The sequence below is a fragment of the Mauremys reevesii genome, linkage group 4, assembly GCF_016161935.1.
Source record: "Mauremys reevesii isolate NIE-2019 linkage group 4, ASM1616193v1, whole genome shotgun sequence".
Taxonomy (NCBI): domain Eukaryota; kingdom Metazoa; phylum Chordata; order Testudines; family Geoemydidae; genus Mauremys; species Mauremys reevesii.
This window is the reverse complement of record NC_052626.1, coordinates 49,654,855-49,679,657: the sequence shown is the minus strand read 5'-3', so window position 1 is coordinate 49,679,657 and position 24,803 is coordinate 49,654,855. Positions and strand designations below refer to the sequence as shown.

The window sequence follows — 24,803 nt, the reverse complement described above, 5'->3', positions numbered from 1 at the left end:
ATATCCCTACAATTTGATATGTCATATCTTGGGAAAGTACTGGTATCAAAGTACACTGACCTACCAGAACCCGGCTATTCTTCAGACATCTAGGCAGCTTATCAGTTTGGCTTATATCTATCTCATGATCAATGGTCCAGATCATCCCTGAAATCCATGTTACATATCCACATTACTGTATTTCTTTCTCTTTCATGTCAGCACCATGCATTCCTTCTTCACAAACCCATCTTTCCCTGTCATAGTGATAGCAATGGCAAGGAGGGCACAGACAGGTTGAAGCATATGTCCCTGGTCTCCCATGGATCCCCTGGTGTCTACTAAGTTTCAGGATAGGCCCCACAACTTTTCCATTGGGAGAGAAGCAGCCCTCTTCCCTTCTCAGTTGGGCAGAGGAAGAAAGGGGATCCTGACAGATTTCCTCCCCCAGAGCCACAGCAGGTATAATCTGGCCCACTACTCTTTAAAACAGAAATTTCCCCCACAATGAGTAAGCCATAGGGTTTAGCTCCCTAGAACAGCCTTTGAAGAAAGTGCAGTGTGTTTCAATACCACAGTGGTTCCCAAACTTGTTCCGCCGCTTGTGCAGGGAAATCCCTTGGTGGGTTGAGCCGGTTTGTGTACCTGCCACATCCTTAGGTTCGGCCGATCGCAGCTCCCAGTGGCCGTGGTTCGCTGCTCCAGACCAATGGGAGCTGCTGGAAGCGGTGGCCAGCATATCCCTCGGCCCGCACCACTTCCCGCAGCCCCCATTGGCGTGGAGCAGCAAACTGCAGCCACTGGGAGCTGCAATCGGCTGAACCTGCTGACGCGGCAGGTACACAAACCAGCCCTGCCCACCAGGGGCTTTCTTTGCACAAGCAGCGGAACAAGTCTGGGAACACTGCAATACAGTTTGCTTTCACGTAAACAATTTGTTTGTGACTCATACATCGTCATCAATATGCCTTCTGTATAGGCTGTTGAAAATGCAATTGAGCTTGTATTTGTATTTGAATCATGTTTCCCAAATGTTGAGATTTCATATGATAGTGAGAAGATTTGGAGGGAGTGGGGGATGCAGACATTTTTTTCCATATCCAGGAAGAGAGAGCTCATCTATGTGCTCAATTACTGTGAAAAGTCAATGTGAAAGGCAAATAACAATTCCTGACAAACCCACCTCCTGTCTCTCTGTTTGCATCCTTCTAAAACATCACCTCTCCTCTCCATCAGGACTGGCACTCAGAGATACCAGATGGCAGCATCAAGATTTAGCACCCTTTACTGTCCGCCCTTTACTGTCTGGTAAAAGTGTTGACATTTCTGCCTGCAATGAGAACTGAAAACATTTAAAAATATATGAAACATGAACAGTCAGTATCTAAAATGTTGTTTACACAATTGCTAATGTGCTTCGACTTCAGTAGAATGCTTCCTAGTTCTGCAGAACTCACAGCTGTGAACGGGACACCTTCTTCAGTTGTTTCTATTACATGATAAAAATAACCTCACTTTTCCTCTCAATAAAAATTCTATAGTGAGTTCATGGTAAACGTTAAGGACACTGTTGCTACTGTAGTGAGTTTGCTGGCAGGAATTCCTGATCAACAAAGCTCTGAGAATGACATCTCTTGGAATGATCTCTAGGAAGCACCGCCTTCTCCTCTGGGAGACATTGTCATATTAGTCAGGATTAGGGTGGGAGTATGCTTCCCAAATTAAGTGGAAGTGAGAGAAAAGTCCAGTTGTTGTAGCAAATCCCTGATAGTCTTTTCCACTTATTGGGGGCTAGGTCCTCAGAATTTCAATGTGTTATTCTCTAGTTGTGCTCTGATGTTTCAAAGCTGTATTCAAAGTTGTATACATGCTGCTTCTATCACTTAAAGCAGCGCCAGTTTATGTGGACAAGTTTCTTGGGAGATTTTTGGAAGCCTTGCCTGGAATACTGGAAACAGAGGCCTGACCCTTCAATGTGTCGAGCTTCTTCTGGGAAGTGTAGAACAACCTTAGCTTTCACTGGAGTTGAGTTGGGATGCTTGCAGGAGGTACTCAGTCCCTCATGGCATTGGGCATTAGCCAGTCAAGGGTAAACATGGGTATGGAGTTTACCCACTTCTGATTTGGGGAATATGGAATTTAGTTAAGGTTAGTTTACCACTACATCATTGGCACTAGCTGGCTTGCAGTACAGAACTGATGTTTGTAGGGAGCATGCTGGATGGAATGCTTCTTCTTATGCACCCCTGCAGCTGACTCAGGAAGCAGCCTCTCTTGTGATGGGTTTTTAAAACTACTTCTTTTATCATCTCAATCTTTATGTTGGGCATTTGTAGAAGTAAAATGAACAAGAAAAACTTGCCTCCAGGTTTGGAACACTCGAAAGTGCAGAAGTGTTTGGATCCAGGGTTTTGTCTCTGGCCCATCTCTAGTGCAAATCTGAAAAGGATTAAAAGAATATAGCAAAATATAAAACAATATGCCCCAATAAGAAACATAGAAAGTAATGTATATAACAACATTTAAAATGAATTTACTAATATAAGGAATTCTTTACATAACATGTCACTTGCTTTAATACCAGCATAGTGGAACAGTAAGCAGTTTAGATGGTGGGTACTGTTTTACAGTGCATTTAAATTGAGACACAGATTCTGTAAAAAGTAGTGTGCAACAGTTTTAAGATTTTTGCTTTTAGTATCACCATTCTAACGATGAACAGAAACAAGAACAATCAGAAATATGGTCACTAAAATTCATAGGTTTTAGGCAGAACATATATGGATGCAATTCGGTATTCTATCTCTGAGTGAGGATGATAGTCTCATTAATTAGTGGAAGAGAAATATCCGCATTTAAATTGACGGGGCTTGAGTATACTATTATACTGATATGTAATTCTCTTTTATGCTATTAAAATTGTCCCATTATATCTATTCCCACTTATTCTTTAAGCCAATATTTCATTTTACATTTGATTCTCCATTTTGTTACTCTTTTCTCTGTGAAATGCTTTTCATTGTAAGCAAGCTTTCTATTAACAAGCTTTCTATTAATAACTAACATGGACCTAGAATCCCCAATGTGTGGAGAAAGAGCAATTAAAAGGGAGTGGGACAACAAAATGTGAGACATAACATACAAATCCCTGGGATTATGGAATAATTAATGTATGCTGCTTAAAGTATTAGAACAGAAGAAGCACAAGTGTCTGAGAAATGAATACTAGTTTCTCCTTGCGAATCCTAGTTTATTATAACAGGCCGTATTGTCCCAAGATGGAATATTGAAACAAGAATGAATGAGATAAATAGTGCAGGGGACAGTATATTAATTTTTTTCTAGGACGTTGAAGCCTACCCATGTCTCGTGTGATTGGCCAACCATTTCATTCTAGAAACTAAGCTGATTGGAAACAGTTTTCTCCCTCCCTTCTACTCTGATTGATATCTAAACCAACCAGATACCATTCAGTTTTTAACAGGTACAGCCTATTGTTCAGTACGTTTAAAGGAACAAGCATCCTATCCCTACCCTTTGTTGTTCCGCCCCGCCTACTTTATCCCAGTGAGAAATTGCATTTTTCTAATACATCAAAAGAATGAAAATAGTAGAGCTTATTTTAAACAAAATATTACCTAGATTTATTGAGTGCCTCCAAAATTTACCAGGGGCAATATGCTGTACAATACATTGTCTGATTTACCTCAGAAAAATTTAACACCACAGTACTTTAAGAGGGATCTCCCATTTTTTCCTCAATGTCATTAAGAATTTGTGGAGAAAGAGTTGTTTATTAGATAGACCCTGTGGAAAATGAGAATCTGCATCTTGGATATAGAGAAAAGAATGTAATTTTACCATGAAGAAGTTGATATAATACTTAATACAAAGGGCTGGAGTGAAGATATGGGGCACAAATGGTTTGTGTCAGTGCATGGTGTTCCTGGATTTTGTTACTGTTCCTTCATGTTTTAAATGCTCCCATTTCATCTTCTGGGCTGAGTGATAGGGTTAAGGAAACCTATTTTGAAAAAGTTCAAGGCTCTGAGCCCTTTTTATTAGTAGTTTGATGACATCTAGTGGTAGTAGGGTATATAGCAAGTTTTATCTCCTAGTGAGCTGTAAAAACATAATCGCCACATTAGAAACAATCTAATCTTAGTTGTGGGGACAAGAAGACTGAAAAAAACCAGAATGGTGGGGACTATTCTAAACCGGGGACAGCAGCAGTCTCCCCTCCCTTTTCACTTGATGCTAACTGAAAAACAGGGGATTTGTAGTAATTCTTTAGAATGTAAAGAAACTGATGTCCATGTACATTATTTCAGCATACGACTCCTCTGTAGTATCCATGGTGGAAGCTGTATTGGAGACCAGGCTCAGGGTTAGATGATACTGTGATAAAAACCCTTGTTTACTCTTCAGCCTCCACTGTTAGTAGCACAATGCAGATAATGTGTCCACCTTTTCCAAGTATAAACAAGGCCATAAGGAGCCATATGTTACCAACTAAGATAGGTCAGAATTGTACAATGTGATAAGGAATGTTAGGTGCTGACAGGACAAAGCAGGAAATATGATGCTGTGGATGTGTAATACTGAGGGAATGCTAACCTCTCAGTGCTAACCTCTCAGTTGCCTTCATTAGAATTTATGCAAGGGAGACTCAGAATCAGGCCCAATGAGCTCAATAAAGTAAATTAAGGAAACAAGGCTGTGGGAGTTCTTTTTTCTTCCCTCAAAGAATTAGTGTTGAATAAAGGTGCTTTGCTTGAACAGCCCTGTTTTCCACAACACAAACATTTTATTTTTAATAAATATTTATGGGGAGTTGGCAGGGGAGGAGGAGATAATATTTCGTTGATTAAAAAACCCTGTGATTCAATAAATGACATTAAGCTACTGTTTTTTGTGCTTTTCTTTCAATACTATGAATATTTAGTGTGTGTGCGCGCGTGCATATGTGTGTGTGCGAGACAGGTGGCAGGGGGGTTGCTATGGCAATTACTTGTCACTAATGATAGGAGGGTAATTACTGCAGCAAATTCCCACATAGCTGTTCAGCACACAAGTTAGACTATTTCCCCTGTTATAGTCCCTCTGTACTTGCAAGATTCTCTTTTTTTCTCCAGCAGACTATTCGCCAGATTCTTATCTCACTTATACTGTTGTAAACACTTGATTCTTAGCTCATTTACACTGGTGTAAAGCAGGTATATCTTTAGGGAACTAAATGGAGTTACACCAATGTAAAACTGATTTAGGTGAGCTCAGAATCAGGCCCTGTGAGAGAAAGGAAAGAAACTGATGTATCAGTGAAAAGTCAGCATAGACTCTATTCATTTATGGCAGTGGTGCTCAAACTTTTCCAGTCCCCCCCAACCCCTGCTTACCATTAATGGAATCTGTCCACACCGTCCCTCCATTACTGTGCAGCCAAGGCTTCCTCAGCAACGCAGCTTGGGCTGAAGCTACTGTACAGCTACTGAGCTGGGGACTGAACTGAGGATGTGGGGAGGAGCTGGGGCTAGAAGCAAAGCTGGTCTGGGGGCAAAGAGGGAATGAGGGCAGAGCTGGTCTGGGGCCAGAGCAGGGGGCAGTGTGGAGCTGCAGCTGCGGGCAGAGTGGGGGTGATAGCAGAGCCGGACCTGGAGGCAGAGCAGGACTGGGGGCTGAACAGGGTTGGAGGTGAAGCTGGTGTGGGAGCAGATCGGGGCTGGGTGGTGCTCCCTTACCATGCACTGTGAGGAGCTGGCCACGGTCCCGCTGCGCACGTGCGCACGCACACACACACAAACATATTCCTCTGCACCCCCACCCCGAGGGAGGCATACCCCACACTTTGAAAACAACTGATTTACACAATCCAATCTTTTCCCCTTTTTAAAGCTTTCAGAAAATGAAAAAACAATGTATAGCACATTTCTGAAGTAAGTTCAGTTAAAATTAGTTGTATATTTTCCACCTTCCCTTCCCCTCTGCTCGCTGACCATCAAGATGTTTGCAGCTGGACAGCAGCTCATCACCTGATGTAAATCAGGAGTGGCTCCATTGCACTTAATCTTTAAATTATTTCCATCTCAAAGTGAACCTATGTTCGAAGCATTTCTAAAAGGAATAAGATACAGCTGCAATATTTTGTCTGAAATATATCATTGACTTTTTTGGTTTGCAGTATAAAGATGATTAGTCTAGTGGTCTCAAAAACAGGATATCAGTTTCACTGGGCCAGAGTGGTGCTTGGACTAGAGTTTGTTTCTTAATAGTGTCTTCTTTGCTATATTTTTGCCTTTTACTAGTGAAAATAAAATCTGGCTGTCTACTTTTGATTGACTGGGAATAAAGTTATCAAGATGGAGAATTGCCTTGAAGTCCCTTGTGCGTTCTGATATTCCCAGGTGATAGTGCTGTGTTAATCTGAAAGTATGCACACATACTTTTCTATTTTACCTAGATGAAACCATGGCCATGGGTTTCATAACTATGGCATTTCATAACTAAGTTTTCTATGAACAAAGGACCACCTACTGTGCCACTGTTAATAATGATATTTACTGCTCTCTAGCTATCATATCCATCTATTTCTTTCAATCTCATTCTTTGAGAAATTTAAGATGTTGTCACTGTGAGATTATTGGTATTAAAGAAAGCAAACATCTATTTAACTAAATTCTTACTTGCCCTTCCACCTCTAAGGTACCAAACTCATTTTGTCCATGTGACATCTCTTATTGTTTAACCAGCGTTTCTTTTTTTAAGTGTAGAATTATGAAATGTTTATAAATAATTATTTGCTTCAGTGAATGTGATAAAGCTAAAAGGAAAAAAAAATTGCAATTAGAATTTGCGTAAATTCTTTGACTGTGATTGAGACATTTCAATTCATAACTGAAAGCAGGTCAGTGTTTTGGATAAAAGAAAGCTAAATCAATTTGTCTACCGTTGACCTTCCACATTAATTAAAAAAAATCATGCTGTAGCAACATGAGTAATTGGGTGTTTAAATAAATTAGAGATTTTCACAGAATTACTTCCCCTTTCTTTGTTTATGCCTCAAGTGTGCCTTTTGGAAATAGGAAGGTTGATTTATAATCTTCTTCAGATGTGTGAATCAGTAAATCTTGTGAGTCATTTGCTCCTCACAGACAGCCCTTAAATTCCCAAGGATTTCATAAGAAGCACTTCCCATTATTCTCACTAAAAAAGCTGTAGCCTACTGCCAATTAAAATTCAGTGCACAAGGTGTCCAATAACCCTGATAATCAGTAAAAGCATGTCAGAGAGCGAGATGGTTCCTCCTGAATAAATAGAAATCTCAACAAGTAGTTAACTTTCAGTAGGAAGAGACTCATTACTGGGCTGGCTTGCTGCCTTTTTCTGTCTGAAATGCTGATTAAAGAAATAACAACATATAGGACAAAGCTCAGTCCTGGCATAAGCAGTAGGGAAGGTAGTGGGAGATATATCAGCTTACGCCAAGGCTGAATTTGGCTCTGAAAGCTAATTAATAACCTGTTCCATCAATTTCAGTACACAGGAATGTTTAATTTTTCAAAAAAGCGGGGACACTGCTTGTTTTATTGCATCAGCACTTTGACTTCTGGTGAGATGAGTTCACATCCCAAAGGGACTTCAGATCAGCAGGGTAGCTGATTCCAGGGTAAAGAGAAAGAGAAAATGTGCAAACTTGGTGAAGCACACCACAAGCTCCAGCTTGCAAACCGCACAAACAGAGATTGCAGCCTGTCCAGCTCACAGGCTCTCACCTAATACAACATGCTGTAAGTTGTGAAGAAATGTGTTTAAGTATAAATAGTCTCTACTGGCTTCAGGAAGTAAAACTGTTCCCTTAGTTCAGTCAACACATTGCTTGCTGGGGAAGCTGAGAGGCCAATGTCCTAGACTCACCAGTGATTTCTCCCTATAAAATGAAAGTAGGCAATAATTGAGTGTATAATATTGTCTATTAGATGGTACATAAAGGCATGCATTGTATGCACATACTGTAGCTGTATAGAAAACATTCAGATTGAGCCTGCTTTTAGCCGGGTGCCTCATACAGTGGTAATTAAGGAGAACAGTATTTTGATTTGCTACTATTTGCAGTTCTGCAAGAAAAACAGGGTTTAGGCCATCTTGTGCTGTGCATTGTTGCCATGCTTAATCTTCTTATTCACTAGGAACAATTACAAGTAACACCTATGGGGAATTTAATTGCTTGGCTCCTGCTCCTACAGCAACTGTAATTATGGTGCAGTAGTATTTAAAAAAAAAAAAAAGCAGGGCATGGCTCTTTATAGAACACTTTTGACTTTTACTAGGGCTTTAGCCCTGAGAGTCCCACAGTTGAACAGGCCTGTATCTCTCATGGCGAGAGGACAAGCTAAATGAAATATTAAAATGATAGTAAAAGCCTAAGCACTTACCGAGCACCTTCCATGTAAGGATATTGAATGTATTTATCCTCGCAACAGCACTGTGAATTAGCATGACATTCCCTTTTTTCCAGATGAGGAAACTAAGCCACAGAAATGGGCTAGATCATTTCCTTTTGGGGAGAAACCCATAGGAAGGCTCGGAGAAACTAATTAACCTCTTTCGCCCACAGATTTTAACTTACAGAGTTTCCAATCTCAGGCAGATGGGGCTTTGAAGGGGATAGAATGGGCAGGAGGCATGGCCTTTCAAGCCTGTGGACCTTGAGAAGATATGGGGAAAGGAAACAGCAGATACACAGAGGCAGGAGACATCCATATGGAGCAGTGTTTGCTGCCATTGTTTGAATCCCTCTCTGGCTGCAAAGTCGCAGCTGTGGAGAGGTGGTCTGTGGAAGCTGTGGTTACTGTAAGCAGCATTACCGTCTGCATGGAATTCTGTGGTCCCCTGCTTACATCCCTCCCACAAAGCCCTGAACCTATGAAGTTCTGGTGGAGAAGACTCTGCTTGACCCAGTGGAATGGTAGGATAATGTGATAGACCTGTAGCTTGGCCCCTTTTAAGTCCCCAAAAGAGATGTTACATCAGAGTCTGCTTAGCTTAGAGAAGAGGAGAGATGATCCATCTTTCATTGGCTTCCCCACTGTCACTCCGAAAGTCTGAAATAGAACCTAGATCTCCTAACTTTGTTATGCACTTTAACCACATTGCTATTTTTGGCAGCTAAATTAAAGCACTGATGGCACACCACAGATACTATGTCTACGGTGTCTGTGTTGTTATCCCATGCCTCACTTGCAAATTAGCTTTACCTCATTTGTGGGCATTTTGATCTTAGTTATGTTGGGGTAAATTGACTTCAATTATATCCAGTTTTACATCACCGTTACTGAGATCAGAATCTGGGTGCATGGCAGAGTCCCAGAGGAAAACCAGAGCAGCTGTGAGGTGCAGGCAGACCCCAGAGGGAGGAAGAAATGCAGCTCTCCCAGTAGATCATGGTAGATAGTGGCAATGGCCAGGGACAGCATCCGCAAGGGCAAGAAGAGCATGGAAAAAAGACAGGGAGATGCAGAGGCAAGTTATGGATGCTATCCTGAACCAGAATGTTCTCTGCCAAAATTGCTAGGCCTGCAGTCCTGTAATTTAGGATAGGTCATGTCCTTCAGCCCCTGGGCCAGCAGCAGCTCCTCTGTATCCCCATAGCAATGCTACCAGCAGCCATTCCCCACTTAACCAACTGCTGGGTACCAAGAACCCTGGGAGCCCAGCACTTCTGAGCCCTGCAGTGCCCCTCATAATTTTGAGCCATGGCACTCAACTTCAGAGCCCAGGCAGACAAGAAGAGGCAGAGGGAAGGTATATAGTCAACCGTGACTTTAAGCTCCCCCACACACATACATCCCATGTTCTGTTTGCAGGGGTGCTACCATTGCACTTTAATTTTTCGTGCGCTAAAACCCACGAAAGCTTATGCTCAAATAAATGTGTTAGTCTCTAAAGTGCCACAAGTACTCCTGTTCTTTTTTGCTGATACAGACTAACATGGCTTTAATTTTTGTTTGCACTGTTGCTTTAATTGGAGGTTTGTTTATATTTGGTTACTTAGTAGATTGTTTAGTTAAATGCTTTTTACAATATAAAAATATTATTTTTCCATTGGTGTAATTAAAACTTTATTTTTGGTTATGTTACTGTTCTTTCATAACAAAAGCCATTTACAATCTATCCATTATGAGTCATCATTGCATTTAACTCAGAAAATCCTTTCAATAAAGCTGAAATAATTCATAGGGTTTTACAAAAGTACACAGGGAATGTTCCACTTCCACCACCCATGCACAGCGCTCACAATGTATCTATCCCAACGCCCCCTCTGCTTCCCCATGAGGTAACAACCACACTTGTTCAGTCATGAGGCTCAAAATATGAACAATAGGCATCCCTGACAATATTTCCCCAGGTGCTAGCATTTTCTGTGATAAGCCTTGCTGGCTGCTCAAATCGCCAAACAAGTAGCTGAACCTCAGCCTCCCAACCATTGTTAAGGCTTCTCCCCTTGCTCTCACATATACTGTAAAGAACACAATATGTAATTAGAATGATCAGAACAATTTTTTTTTCCTGCTACTTCCTACCTCTTCTGTCAACAGCCCCATTTGCCTTTCAAATGGCCAACTGCACACTGGACTACCATTTTACCACTACTTAGGTAATAGTTAAAATGTTCCTTCTAGCCAATTAGCCTCCGTGTGGCTTCATTAACCAGGGCATCAGGGGATAAGCCAGGTCTCTCAGACTAACCAGTCCAACTTCCACACCATTGATGTCCATGGTGATCCTAGGGGCAAACAGTCCTTTCTCTGTTAATCTAAATAGAACTAAGCCCCAAGAGATCCTCACATCATGGACTGTTCTAGACCACCCTCCATTTATTTCTGTAAACCTGCCACAGCGGTCAGCCTTTGAAGCAGCCTGGCAGGGTGGAGGGGGCAGATGATAGGCACATGGGTTCCATAAACTGTCCAACGCAGTTTGGAAACCCCATGCATGCAAAGCCATCAACAGTCTCTTGACCATTACCTAGCTTCACAACCTGGTTAGACAGCAGATCTGCATGAAGACATCTCCAACAGCTGATCTCCCCACGTCTAATTGGTTGGCTACAGCCCAGTAACATTCTGGGGCATCAGCCTCCAGATGGCAATGGTGACCTGCTTCTCCGCACGGTATGGAGCACTGCATGATGCTACGTTGTAAGTGGAGCTCTAGGGTCAGTTCTGCACAGATCTCAAAAAAGATAGCCCTCTCCAGCTTGAAATTCTCTGCCCCCTCCTGGTCATGCCTGCTCTGCATAATAATCGTGTCCCAGCAATCCATGTAGGTTTTCTGGGCCCATAGATAGTGCTGGCTGAGCTGTTCAGCTGATCCAGGAACTAGGCCTCTAGTTCCAACAGCTCAGCACTGTCTTTTTTCTCCCCCTTATCCTGCTGCCATCACGTCAGAGTGTTCTGCAGCTGCTGGAGGAGTTGCTGCTGCTACCATAGAATATTCTCCTGCTCCCACATCACCTGCTCGGTTCTGAAATGGGTGAAGTCCTATTCTGAAGTCACCCAGCTTTGACATTGTAACACAGCCCAAGCAGCCTCTGCATATTTGCACTTGTGACTTTAGCAGTGCGAAGCATTGCTGGAGCCATCTGAGCTGACAGCAATTTGAAAATGGCGTGAGCCAGCACACAAAGGAAGCATGGAGTGGAGACAGTGGAAACATGGGATTTTTTAAAAAAAATTGAACCTACCTGGCTTCCCACAATCCCAAGATGCATGCTGCTTGGCAGTGAAGCAACAAACCGTGGGATACACACACACATACATCGAGAACACGACTCCTTCCATTCGCAGCAAGCCGCCACTGTCTGGTCATACAACGCGAATTGAAACAGAAACAGACATTCCATGTGCATGCTATAGGTGCAAGTTGCACGTTGCAAATTACTTGATGCATACCAAAAACCTTCAGATTAAACCCTTTGTGTTGAAATACCATGATGTGGAAGTTCAAGATTGTGCCATTAAATTTGCTCTTGCTGCAGAAATAAAAAAACACTGGGTTGCTTTAGTTCCCTCTTCATTTTCATTAAGATGATGCAAGCATTTTCATTGCTTCAGTACCTGGAAACCCTTCAAAACAGATCTTGGTGGGGTTTTTTTATAAAACTCTCTTCCACATATATGCCGTCCTGGCTGCACAAATAAATAAATGTGTGAAAGTGTGGTACAGATGGAAATCAGGGCCAATATTTTACAGAAAAGAGCAGCGTCTTTCCAAAGTGTGCATGAAACATATCAATAATGCTGATATTTTGTGAAGTAACCTTCCATCGCATGGGAGTTGACTCACTATTCGCCATAGGTTACCTGTTCACTTTCAAAACCTGTTTTGCTCTCCTTTAAACATTGCTCAACATGACCAAATATGTGAGCCATAGATCACAAAAAGTCAACCCACACCTTCAATTTAATTATACAGTACTAGTAATACACATTTAAGATAACTACTAGCTTTTTTCTCTAAAGCCTATCAAATATCAAACAGTTTAGTCATGCCAGAGGAGGCATAATGCCATAATTGCATCGATGAACCTTTGTAACATTTAGACAATGCGCTGCAAAGGTTAAGATGTATAGTACATATCATTGCAGATCTGCTTCTCAGATTAACCTGAGGAATTTTATATAAGAGAGAAAAGTAACTAAGACAAAATGCATTTTCCTACTATTGGCATCAACTTCTTTTGATATTGTCATCAACAAACTTGACAAGATCTTATTGAAAGTCAAGATTACATTTTTGAGAGTTTTACATTCTTTGTCACTTTTAAAAGAAAACTCTCACCTACATATTTTTAACCTCTTTCCAATGTTCCGGATGGGAAAAGCAATAGAGCCTGATACAAAGCCTGGTGAAGTTAATGGGAAGGCGCCCACTGACTTGAATGGGTCAGGCCCATATGGCACAAGGGTCAATGATAACATTTTCACAGGGAGAATGTCATTGTTTTCTGAATTAGCTACTCCCTACCACACTGAGTGCTGACAATAGCTAGTTACCGCATTAGCAGCAATCAACCCTACAGTTTCAACTACTCCTACCCATTGCGCAGCACCTAGAAACTATTAATGCTCCCCTACCTCTTTTTGTTTCCTTTTAAAAAGGAGAATGCCCTCTGAACAACCTGGAAAACCTAAAAAATAAATGGAGATGGTAAATTCAAGTGATTCTCACTGAGGCCTGGTCTATATCTAAAACATAGGTCAATTTGGTACATGTAGTTAAGCTGACCTAAACCATGGTGTAGACACCACTAGGTTGCGAGAAGCATTTTTTTTTCATCAATCTCGTTACTGTCACTCAAGGGGATGGCTTTACCACAGCAACAGAAAATATCCTTCTGTCACTGTAGTAAGGCCTATTGTACACAAAAACATTAGGTCGACATAAATCTATCACTCAGAGTGTGAATAATTCATACCCTTGAGCGTCGTAGTTAAGACGACCTAAGTCCCCATGTAGACAGCTCTAGGTTGACATAAGAATTCTTCCATCAACCTAACTACCACCACTCAGGGAGATGGATTTCCTATGCCAATGAGAGAATCCCTCCCATTAGCATAAGTAGTGCCTAAACAGAAAAACTAAAGAGGCTCAGCTGTATCTCTATAGCATTTTAGGTGTAGACAAGCCCTAAATGTCTACAGTAGTGCACTACATGCAGTACCAAGTCAAATGCCTTACAGGAGTCTACATAGATTCCATCAACACTATTACCTTAATTAACTACAATTGTAATCTCATTTTAAATAAAGTTAGTTTGACAGGATCTATTTTCTATCAATCCATGTTGATTAGTATATTACTCTCCTTTAATTCATTATTAATCAAGTCCCATATCAGCCACTCCATTATCATACCCAGGATTGATGTCAGTCCGACAGGCCTATAATTACCCAGGTCAGCCCATTTATCCTTTATAAATATTGGCACAACATTAGCTTTTTTCTAGGATTCTAGAACTTCCCCAGTGTTCCACTATTTATTAAAAATCAACTTTAACAGTCCAGAGGGTTCCTCAGTCAGGTCTTTTAAACTCTTGGATGCAAGCTATCTGGACCTGCTGATTTAACAATGTATAACTTTAGTAGCTGCTATTTAACATCTTCCTGAGATACTAGTAGAATGGAAAGAGTGTTATCATATTATATCTGAACATCAGCTGTTTTTTCCAAATACAAAACAGAACTATTTGTTGAACACTGCTGCCTTTTCTGCAATATTATTGATAATTCTACCATTTCTCATCTAGTAATGGGCCAATACCAGTGTTAGGATTCATTTTGTTCCTAATATACTTTTAAAACGCCTTCAAATTGTCCTTAACTCTGCTGGCTATGGATTTATCCTGGTGTACCTTTGCTTCCCTTGTCAGTTTTCTACAAATCCTAGCTTCTGATTTGTATTCATTACTATAAACATCCCCTTTATATATTTTATTTGTTATATATTTTATTTTTAATGACTGCCTTCACTTCCCCTCTTCACCAGTTCATTTTTTTAACAAATACGGCCTTCTTCCTTGTTTGTGGAATTATGGCTTTTTGGACTTCTAGTAAAGTGTACTTAAACCATTCCCAATTATCATTCACATTTTTCTAATGACATTCTTCCTCACAGCTGATATGGTTCATAATTGTTTTCAGCTTTGTGAAATTGGCCCTTTTGAAGCACCAAACAAAAGTATCCAAGTGGGGAGTTATTCTGGAACAGCTGTAGCATTTTAAATTTTCACCCTATCCTATTCCAAAATAGCTTTTCCATGTAGACAAGCCCTTACACCTCTATAGGTATAACTCCGTTGACATCTGTGGAGTTGTTCCAGGCCCTTCCTCCTCACCTCACTGCACCTCATAAACTCTGCAAGAGAAGTAGAGATGAGCTAGACACTTGATACTTCAAAAATGGAAAGACCTTCTCCCTCCCTGCATTCAGGACTGGCACAGTTAAAATGACTAAGGCTGTGCCCTATGAGCAGATCGTTTATAACACAAATGGTAAATCACCTGAGGTAGCCTGGGCTAGTAGTTAGAAGAAAGGACTAGGAATCAGGAGATCTCTGTTCTAGCCCTGTCTGACAATGTCATCTTGAGCAAGTTACTTAACTGCTCGGTGGCATGACTTCCCCATTTGTAAAATGAGGATAATACTTACCCATATTTATAAAGTGCTTTGCAATACTGTGTAGGTACAAAGTAATTATTCTCATTACCCTAATTTTAACCACTGCATCCCAACTTGGTTTACTCCAAATCTGCATATCTAAACACTGTACAACCTTAGCCTATATCCTTCATTTCATGATAGTAAACAGTTAGCAGAGGATGGGAGAGCAGAGACTCCAAACAGTGAATCTCAATGCACTTCTAAGCATGCTTTTCATGTGAAATATTTGCAAATGAAACTCTGTGATGCAGCATTGAATTCCCACAAGAAGTGCTGTTCTCATTATGTCTTCTGTGTGTATACAAGATTCTGCTGTGTTACTTGTATTGCCATTTCCAACAGGGACTTGGGAGAGAAAAAGGATGGAAACTCAGACAGAATTACTAAACTGTAACACAAAGATAATGAACTCTAATGCAATGGTGTCAAATTAAAAGGCTGGGGAAGTTGTTAGCCCATGTAAAAATTGGGGGGGAAAGAGCTTTATTCCACACTTTTGAAGCATTCTTCAAAGCACAGAGAGCCTACTAAATGAAGCAGTCCTGTTAATCTGCCTAGAACTCCTCAGTTCAGCTCCACTTACAAAAGAAATCTTGCCTGACATTTTTAAGAGCAATTATTTTTTTATGAAGAGGAAATAACTGAGAACTAGAAAGGCACATTAGAAGCTAGAAGACACACCAATCAGGAAACAGTTTAAGATCCCCATTCAATTCTATTTGTTGTAAAGTTTTCAGACCCCCTGAATGAACCAAATTTTACAATTAGCCAAGTGGCTGAGAGACAGGATACATATTGCCAAATAAATTTAAATGCAAAACTGAGCCTCTTGTTTCCCAGAGCAATAGAGGGTGATTATAACACTGTCTAGTCTTGAGGAAAAGTTAGGCTCTGCTGCTTCTATTCATTCTCCTATCAGGGCCCAAATGTTCCCCTTCTGTGCAAAAACACAGAGAGAAGAACAAATCTTTACAAAAACTTAGTGACTCTGAAAAAGACATGGAGTTGGCAAATTCTCATCTCTGGTCAACAGCACTGCCAGCTTCAAGCATTTAAAAAACATAAGCTGCTCTCTCCCCCTGCCCAAATTATAAATTGGCTTTAAAATCATGAAGGTTTTTTATTTTTAATAATACGTGTTTGGGTCTTTTTTCTTTCCCTTCTGATTTTTTTAACCTTTAGGGTGCAGACAGGTCATATTTTCTTCACAATCACAGGGGCTAAAAATGAACTTTTAAAAAAATGAAAGCTGAGATTTTCACATATTCAAATGATTCCAGGAGCTGGAGCTTAAAGAAATGCCCCATATTTAACAAGACATGATTAAAATCATGATCGTGAGCAACACTGGGGTCTATGAATCAGTGTATGTATGGAACAGGCAAAAGCATATGTAATAGGAATCAGTGGATACTGATCCCAGTCATGTGACAAGGATATTACTCTTTTGTAACCCTGATTCTTGTTAAGTGACTGGACCAGGAAATAAAGTTCAGGCTCTACCAACATTCCCATTTATCACACCTTTATTTCATGATTTCAATCCATAAGAATGGCCATACTGGGTCAGACCAAAGGTCCATCTAGCCCAGTATCCTGTCTTCCAACAGTGGCCAATGCCAGGTGCCCCAGAGGGAATGAACAGAACAGGTAATCATCAAATGATCCATTTCCTCTCACCCATTCCCAGTTCCTGGCAAACAGAGGCTAGGAACACCATCCCTGCCCATCCTCTAATAGCCATTGATGGACCTATCCTTCATGAATTTATTTAGTTCTTTTTTGAACCATGTTATAGTCTTGACCTTCACAACATCCTCTGGCAAAGAGTTCCAGAAAGTGTTGTGTGAAAAAAATACTTCCTTGTTTGTTTTAGACCTGCTGCCTCTTAAATTCATTTGGTGACCCCTAGTTCTTGTGTTATGAGAAAGAATAAATAATACTTCCTTATTTACTTTCTCCATACCAGTCACGATTTTATAGACCTCAATGATATCTCCCTTTAGACATCTCTTTTCCAAGCTGAAAAGTCCCAGTCTTATTAATCTCTCCTCATATGGAAGCTGTTCCATACCCCCAATTATTTTTGTTGCCCTTTTCTAAACCTTTTCCAATTCCAATATATCTTTTTTGAGATGGGGCAACCAATCCACATGCAGTATTCAAGATGTGGGTGTACCATGGGTTTATATAGAGGCAATATGATATTTTCTGTCTTCTTATCTATCCCCCTTTCTTAATGATGCCCAACAGTCTATTCACCCTTTTTGACTGCCACTGCACATTGAGTGGATGTTTTCAAAGTACTATCCACAATGACTCCAAAATCTCTTTATTGGATGGTGTAACCATGCGGGACTCATCCCTGTGGTGGCCCCTGCTGATACCTTCTGGGAATCAGTTCTCCAGCCGTCAGAGCACCCTCTGCAGGCCGGTGTCCCACTTTTCCTGGCCCCCGTGTCCCTCCTGGACCCGGTGCCCCTTGCACACCAGGGTACTGCCCCCTGGCAGTACACCCCTCAGTCTCTGGGTATCCCCTCCCCAGGAAACCCCTACCCACTATCCCCACCTCGCCTCAGTCGTAGGCTACTGCCAGTCACCAACTAGCCCCTGTGCCCTGGGGCAGACTGCAGTATAAGCCACTCATCACAGGCAAGGTTGGGTTTGGACCTGCTGCCTCTACCTATAGCGGAGCTGCCCCTCTGCAGCCCTAGTACCCTCTAGTAGGCCCTTCCTTCAGCCTGCAGCCTGGGGCTCTACTAAGCTAGAGCTCCCCAGCTCCCTGGCCCTTCCCCAGCACTGCTCCACCTGCGGTACCTTCCTCAGTTCCCCAGGCAGCCTGGTCCCTCCCTCTCCAAAGGCTAGAGGGAGAGTGTTTTTGCTTCTGGCCCACTGCCCTCTTATAAGGGCCAACTGGGTCTGTTTGGGGCGTGGCCCTAGCTGCGGCTGCTTCCCAATCAGCCCAGCTTTTCCCCCTGCCCCAGCCCTCTCCAGGGCTGTTTTAAGCCCTTCCAGGCAGGAGCGGGTGACCACCCCACTATAGGTGGTAACAACTAATTTAGACCCTATTATTTTATATGTATAGTTGGGATTAAGTTTTCCAATGGGCATTACTTTGCATTTATCAACATTGAATTTCATCTGCTATTTTGTTGCACAGTCACTCAGTTTTGAGAGATCCTTTTGTAGCTCTTCGCAGTCTGCCTGGGATTTAACTACCTTGAGTAGTTTGGTATCATCTGCAAATTTTGCCACCTCACTGTTTACCCCTTTTCCCAGATCATTTATGAATATGTTGAATAAGACTGGTCCCAATACAGACCCCTGGGGACACCACTATTTACTGCTCTCCATTCTGAAAACTGACCATTTATTCCTACCTTTTGTTTCCTATCTTTTAACCAGTTACCAGTCCATAAGAGGACTTTCGCTGTTATCCAATGACAGCTTACTTGCTTAAGAGCCTTTGGTGAGGGACCTTGTCAAAGGCTTTCTGAAAATCTAGGAACACTATATCCACTGGATTCCCCTTGTCCACATGCTTGTTGACCCCCTCAAAGAATTCTAGTAGATTGGTGAGGCATGATGTCCCTTTACAAAAAACATGTTGACTCTTCCCCAACAAATTATGTTAATCTATGTGTTTGATAATTTTATTCTTTACTATAGTTTGCCCTGTACTGAAGTCAGTTTGCCCTGTACTGAAGTCAGGCTTGCTGGCCTGTAATTGCCAGGATCACCTCTGGAGCCCTTTTTAAAAATTGATGTCACATTAGCTAACCTCCCATCATTTGGTACAGAAGCTGATTTAAATGCTACGTTACAAACTACAGTTTGTAGTTCTGAAATTTCACATTTGAATTCCTTCAGAACTCTTGGGTGAATACCATCTGGCCCTGGTGACTTATTACTGTTTATCAATTTGTTCCAACCTCCTCTAAATGACACCTCAATCTGGGACAGTTCCTCAGCTTTGCCACCTAAAAAGAATTGCTCAGGTTTGGGAATCTCCCTCACATCCTCAGCCATGAAGACCAATGCAAAGAATAAATAGAAAACTAAATCTTTGGCAAAAATGTGCCACCTGACTCCCTTGGCTTGGAAAGAAACCTGTCAGAAAATTGAAGGAGGTGAAGGCAGTGCTTACAAATTCTCATAGAAAAAAGTGGCACTAAACAGAAATCAGATGGGGTAAAATTCTCTGATACATATGGCAAGTCCATAGGTATTGGAGAACTATATGTTTGTGTGGGAGTATTAAGGGGACTGCAAACTGCTGGACAAAGTCATTCAGAATATTCAAGAATATTTTAATTCATACAGGAATAACAATTGTGTACATGATTTTTTCTTTTCAAGTAAATAATATGTTACAGGCCTTTATAATAAAGGAAAGTAATGTGGAACTGAACAGCTAATAGATGTACTAATAAGAGTGAATTATTTGTGGTATAGCTAATAACCTGGTCACAGCTAGATTAATTTAAAAAATGGACTTGATTTTGCAAAGAACAGTGATTACTTGCAGGGCTAGTGAAAATTGTGCTTCCCAAATGAAAGTGCTAATTAGCAAGCAGTGAAAGAAATAAAATATATCTAAGTAAAAATTGCATATCCAGACATAATGACAGAATATGAGCATAAACAAATGGCAGAGACCAGATTTGTTTCTAATAAATTTGAAGGCAATCACAACACAATGCAAAGATTTCCAGCACAAGGGGTATGATGTCAGGCAAGCAGTAAAAGCAACCATTTTGCAAAAAATTTGTTTCTCTCAGCACAAATTACAAAGGCAGACAAAAGCAAAATAAATTAATGAACATGCAGCTGGAAGACAAAGCTTCAATGATGATGATGATCATGCAGAAACAAAGTTCTTGTTGGAGCTCATAATAAATGTACAAATCAAGATTATACAAGAGATTAGTTTATGACATCAGAAATAAATGAACAAAAAATGAACTTCAAAACAGATACTGCAGCTGAATGAAGCACAACCATACTCAGCATAAAAAAAAAGATTAGTGACTACCCAGTGTTAAAATCTATATAATAAGATTCCAGGATTGTCACTCTGTGTGTCACTCTGAAGCCTAGAATGGCTCATGAGTCTACATGAAAGATGGAAACAGCTACAAACTTGGCTGAGAGCTCTTTTTGTTCAGAATGTCATCAAGTTCAGTCATCACTGGGGTTTGTGGTCTGTTACCATCAAGTTTAAGTTCTCTGCCAATTTTGGCACACATGTTTTTACACACATAACTTTACAAATTACACCCATGTGACAGCACAGACATTCAGCTACTGGCTGACCATTAAGCTTTTTTCATACAGTAAGCAAAACAATTAGTCCATATAGTAAAGGCATACTGGCATGGCTGTATAACAGGAAATACCATTCAGAGTTTGAAATAATGGGACAGGAAATTTCATGTGTGCTTGTGTTGCAGCGCCATCTACAAACACAGATTATTAAATGGGCTATGATTTGTCTGAAGAACAAGATCAAAAGATATTCTGAACTAACTTCATGAAATGTTTATAGCACATGAAAGTCATAATTTATCATATTGATATAATTCCACATGTTGCCAAAAATATGTTTCATGTAAAATCCCATAACCACTGAGAAAGTAAAAGCTGAACTTCAATGAATTCTGACACCATCTGAGTGGGTTAACGTTATGGTCACCATAATAAAACCAAACAAGTTAGAATGTTTATAGATCAAAAGATTTGACTAAGACCATCAAATGTGAGTGTTACCTTATAAGAACCAGTAGGGATGTCATGTTGAAACTTCAAAATACAACAGTATTTTTAGTATTTGGGAACAAGGCAAAAGTTTTGGCGGGTCCAAATCAATAGAGAAAATGCAAAATTCTTCACCTTACATTTTTCTTTTGATACGTATATTTTTAAGCACCTTCCCTTCAGGATTGTCATAGCTCCTGAAATGTACCAAAGCTTCTTGTCTCAGATTGGTGAAGGCGAGGTAGAAGTTCTTTTTGATAATCTGATGAAACATTACCAACAGCAAAAAGGAAGACTGCATAATGTTCTGCAGAATGCCAAAGAGAAGAAACTGATATTGAACAAGTTAAAAAATGCCAGATTAGGCTGTATCAGATGTGTTATGTAGGACAAATAATCAGTGATAAAGGAATTTGAATTGACCAAATTAAAATGGAGACAATCATCCAAGAAGGCCTTAAAGAGATGCATAGATATGTTGACATGTCTGAACAAATTCATCCTTAATTTGTCACAATTAAATGCTCTACTCAGAATGTTGCTTGCGGTAGTATCAAGGAGTGATTGACAAGAAAAAATATTTTGGAAATTTAAAAAATTCCCAGAGAAACTCCTATACTGAAATATTTCAAGATTAATGAAGAGCTGTAACAATTCAATTGCTGCAAACTCATATGTAACATGATAACCCAATGACAAAAGTTTATAAAGATAAAAAAAACACAACAGAACAATGCTCAGAATGAAATTTATTCTTTTTTTTTAATTGTGAGTGGTTCCATGAATGTTTATGGGCAGAAAATAAGTCAAGATAGTGTGACAGGCAGGGCCAGCTCCGGGTTTTTGCCGTCCTAAGCAGCAAAAAAAGAAAAAAAGCCACGATCGCGATTTGCAGCTCTACCACCACTGCTTCAGTCTTTGGCAGCAATTCGGTGGCTGGTCCTTCGTTCCGAGAGGGAGTGAGGGACCCGCTGCCGAATTGCCGCCGAAGACCCGGACGTGCCGCCCCTCACTGTTGGCCGTCCCAAGCAGCTGCTTGCTGGGCTGGTGCTTGGAGCCGGCCCTGGTGACAGGGTTGGGCCAGATGGCTACAGGACAGTGATAGAAGGCAGAAATATTAGCCCCAGGTTAAGCAGGTCCCTTTTCCCTGAGTAAGGTAACGGTGCAGTTCCAGAACAAGCAGGAACTTGCTGGAACAAATTAAGACAGACAGGCTAATTAGGACACCTGGAGCCAATTAAGAAGCTGCTAGAATCAATTAAGACAGGCAGGCTAATCAGGGCACCTGGTTTAAAAAAGGACCTCACTTCAGTCAGTGAGGAGCACGTGTGAGGAGCTGGGACTAAGAGGCACAAGAAGCTGAGAGTGAGTAGGCGTACTGCTGGAGGACTGTGAAGTACAAGCATTACCAGACATCTGGAGGAAGGCTCTGTGGTGAGGATAAAGAAGGTGTTGGGAGGAGGCCATGGGGAAGTAGCCCAGGGAGTTGTAGCTGTCACACAGCTGTTACAGGAGACACTATAGACAGCTGCATCCTCAGAGCCCTGGGCTGGAACCCGGAGTAGAGGGCAGGCCCCGGTTCCCCCCATCCCTTCAACTCCCTATTTGATATAAGAGGAGTTGATCTGGACTGTGGGTCCCACCAGAGGGGAAAGTCTCTGGCCTGTCCCTCGACCCATTAGGTGGGCCAGCAGAGACTGCAGGGATTGTTCTCCTTTTCCCAATGCTGGCCAGTGATGAGATTAGTCAAGTGAGCGGCAAAAGGAGCCAAACTGAGGACTGCCATGAACCTCTGAGCGAGCAAATCCGCCAGCGCATAACCAACCAAGGCAGAGGAGGAACTTTATCACAATAGCTACAGATGATAAACTGTTAAAAGCCATATTACAGAAACCATTGTGCAGTATACAGCCTACACTTTAGAAAATGATAATGAAATACAGGTTTGGTATGGATTTTCTTATTGTGGCCATGCTTTCAAACACTGAAGCAGAGAGCTTCAGGAAGAGACATTTGGAATAAAGCACAACCATTTCTGAAACAAAAACCAAAACATAAGATGTTTCAAAAGCGAAACATAAGATGAGTCAATCTTACGAATGCATAAGAGAGTAATTGTAGGTGCGTGGTCAACAGAAAAACCCCAGGCACCTCCAAGCATAAAAACTTGTAGGGATGAAACTGTAGAGAAGAAATTGCTGTTTACGAGGGGATTCTGTTTAAAGGACATTGTAACATTAGACCACACAGCATGGAGACAAACACTAAGCATAATCCACAGTGCCCATCTGAGTACTGATCAGTATAAGAATAGAGTCCGAAGTGTCCTATTCTGGCCAGGCACAAATGTTGCTATTAAAGATAAGACGATAGATTCTATCTGGCACCTCACAATTACCCAGCTAGTTAAAAAAGATATGGCAGGGGACTAGTACAGAAACAATACAATGGCAAGCCTGCCAAACAATTACCCTCATTGCTGTGGGCAGAGAATGTTACATTAAAATGGAGAGTGGCTCAGAATCCTCCAAGGCTAGACCATCCACATCCTGGTTATAACTATAAGCAATCCAGAGGCTCAGTCCTGCAGGAGGAACAGAAGACACCTAAACAAAACCAAGGCCAACACACCGGCTCTCTTCTCCTGAATGCTACTGACTGTGCTTGTACACTAACAAAATGACAAATGCTCACACAGTCCCTGACAGTGAAAAACATGAGCAGTACCAAACGCAGGCTCTAAGCAGCAATCCACCTCAGACCATATTAAAAAGAACTGTTTTGGGGACAAAAATTGGTCATGTTATTTTAAAGTCAATGAGCTTCAAGGATTAGCCATTACAGATAAATGTCTAATAATACACAGAAGAATCCTTTCATCTGTAAGGTTATCTACCCTGACTTCCATTCTAAATGTCTCCTTTTTTGTGTTGATAGTTGGCTTTATTATGTGTTCATTGTTATTGTTAGTTGACAGTATGTTTTGGTTGCCTTTTACTTGGTGGGGTGGGGTAGCCACAAAGCCAGTGTATACTGATGCCTCCTTTGTAAATGTCACCTGCAAAGAAGACTACAACAAAAAATGCAGGAATTAATGGCTGACCGTCTTAAAAACAATGGATAGGATACCAAAAACAAAATCATTTAAAAATCAAACCTAATGTATGCTTTTGGTCAAAAACAAATTAAATTATCTGAAACCAATGAAATCTTAACTTCACTATTGAATTAACTGAATTTAATCAGAAAAATCATTGTCTACAATTTTTATGGGACCAAACTTCCTTAGTGTCAGATTTGGTATCCTTTTTGCCAGTAATTTCTTATCATTGCAAGGCTGTTTCAAGAAAAATGTTTATAAAACTCTCTTTTTGTTCTGCTAACCCTGCAAGCTAAACATGTTCCATTTATTTTTAAATTAAGTGAAAATTAGCCAGGTGTGTTAGATAAGCTTTCTATACACAGGTCTAAATATTGACAAAAGGAGACGTGTCACTGGAAAAATCATCAGTCTAGCAATTATCACGTTAGCATGTTAAGTGGAAAAAAGATGTGAAACTTCCAAATGTGTCAATACAGATTATTTCATTTCCACCAGCTATCAGCTATACTGTGAACATCAGTGCCTTAATGTATACTCAGCATCAGGTCGGCTCCCGCAAGCAAATACTCTCCTGTGTCATGCAGAGTCACCAGGTCTTGAGTAAAATCATGTATGTCTCTTTGAAATTCTGAGCTCTGTATCGGGAAGTGATTTCTTTGTAGGCAGATGGAGGATAGCCAGAGAAACCCTCCTCCACTCTCGCACAAGCCTCTAAACTTCCTATTTCCTGGCTCTACATATTTAG

The 24,803-nt window shown here is 40.9% G+C and overlaps 1 long non-coding RNA gene across 1 annotated transcript; it reads right to left on the bottom strand.

The window, feature by feature from the left end:
* Positions 1-7,549: 7,549 nt before the first annotated feature.
* LOC120404974 lies at positions 7,550-13,928 on the bottom strand. The gene is made up of 3 exons (XR_005598297.1): positions 13,893-13,928; positions 11,720-11,836; positions 7,550-7,903 (listed from the first exon to the last, which is right to left on the bottom strand). It is a non-coding gene; the product is annotated as an uncharacterized LOC120404974 (long non-coding RNA).
* Positions 13,929-24,803: the final 10,875 nt, after the last annotated feature.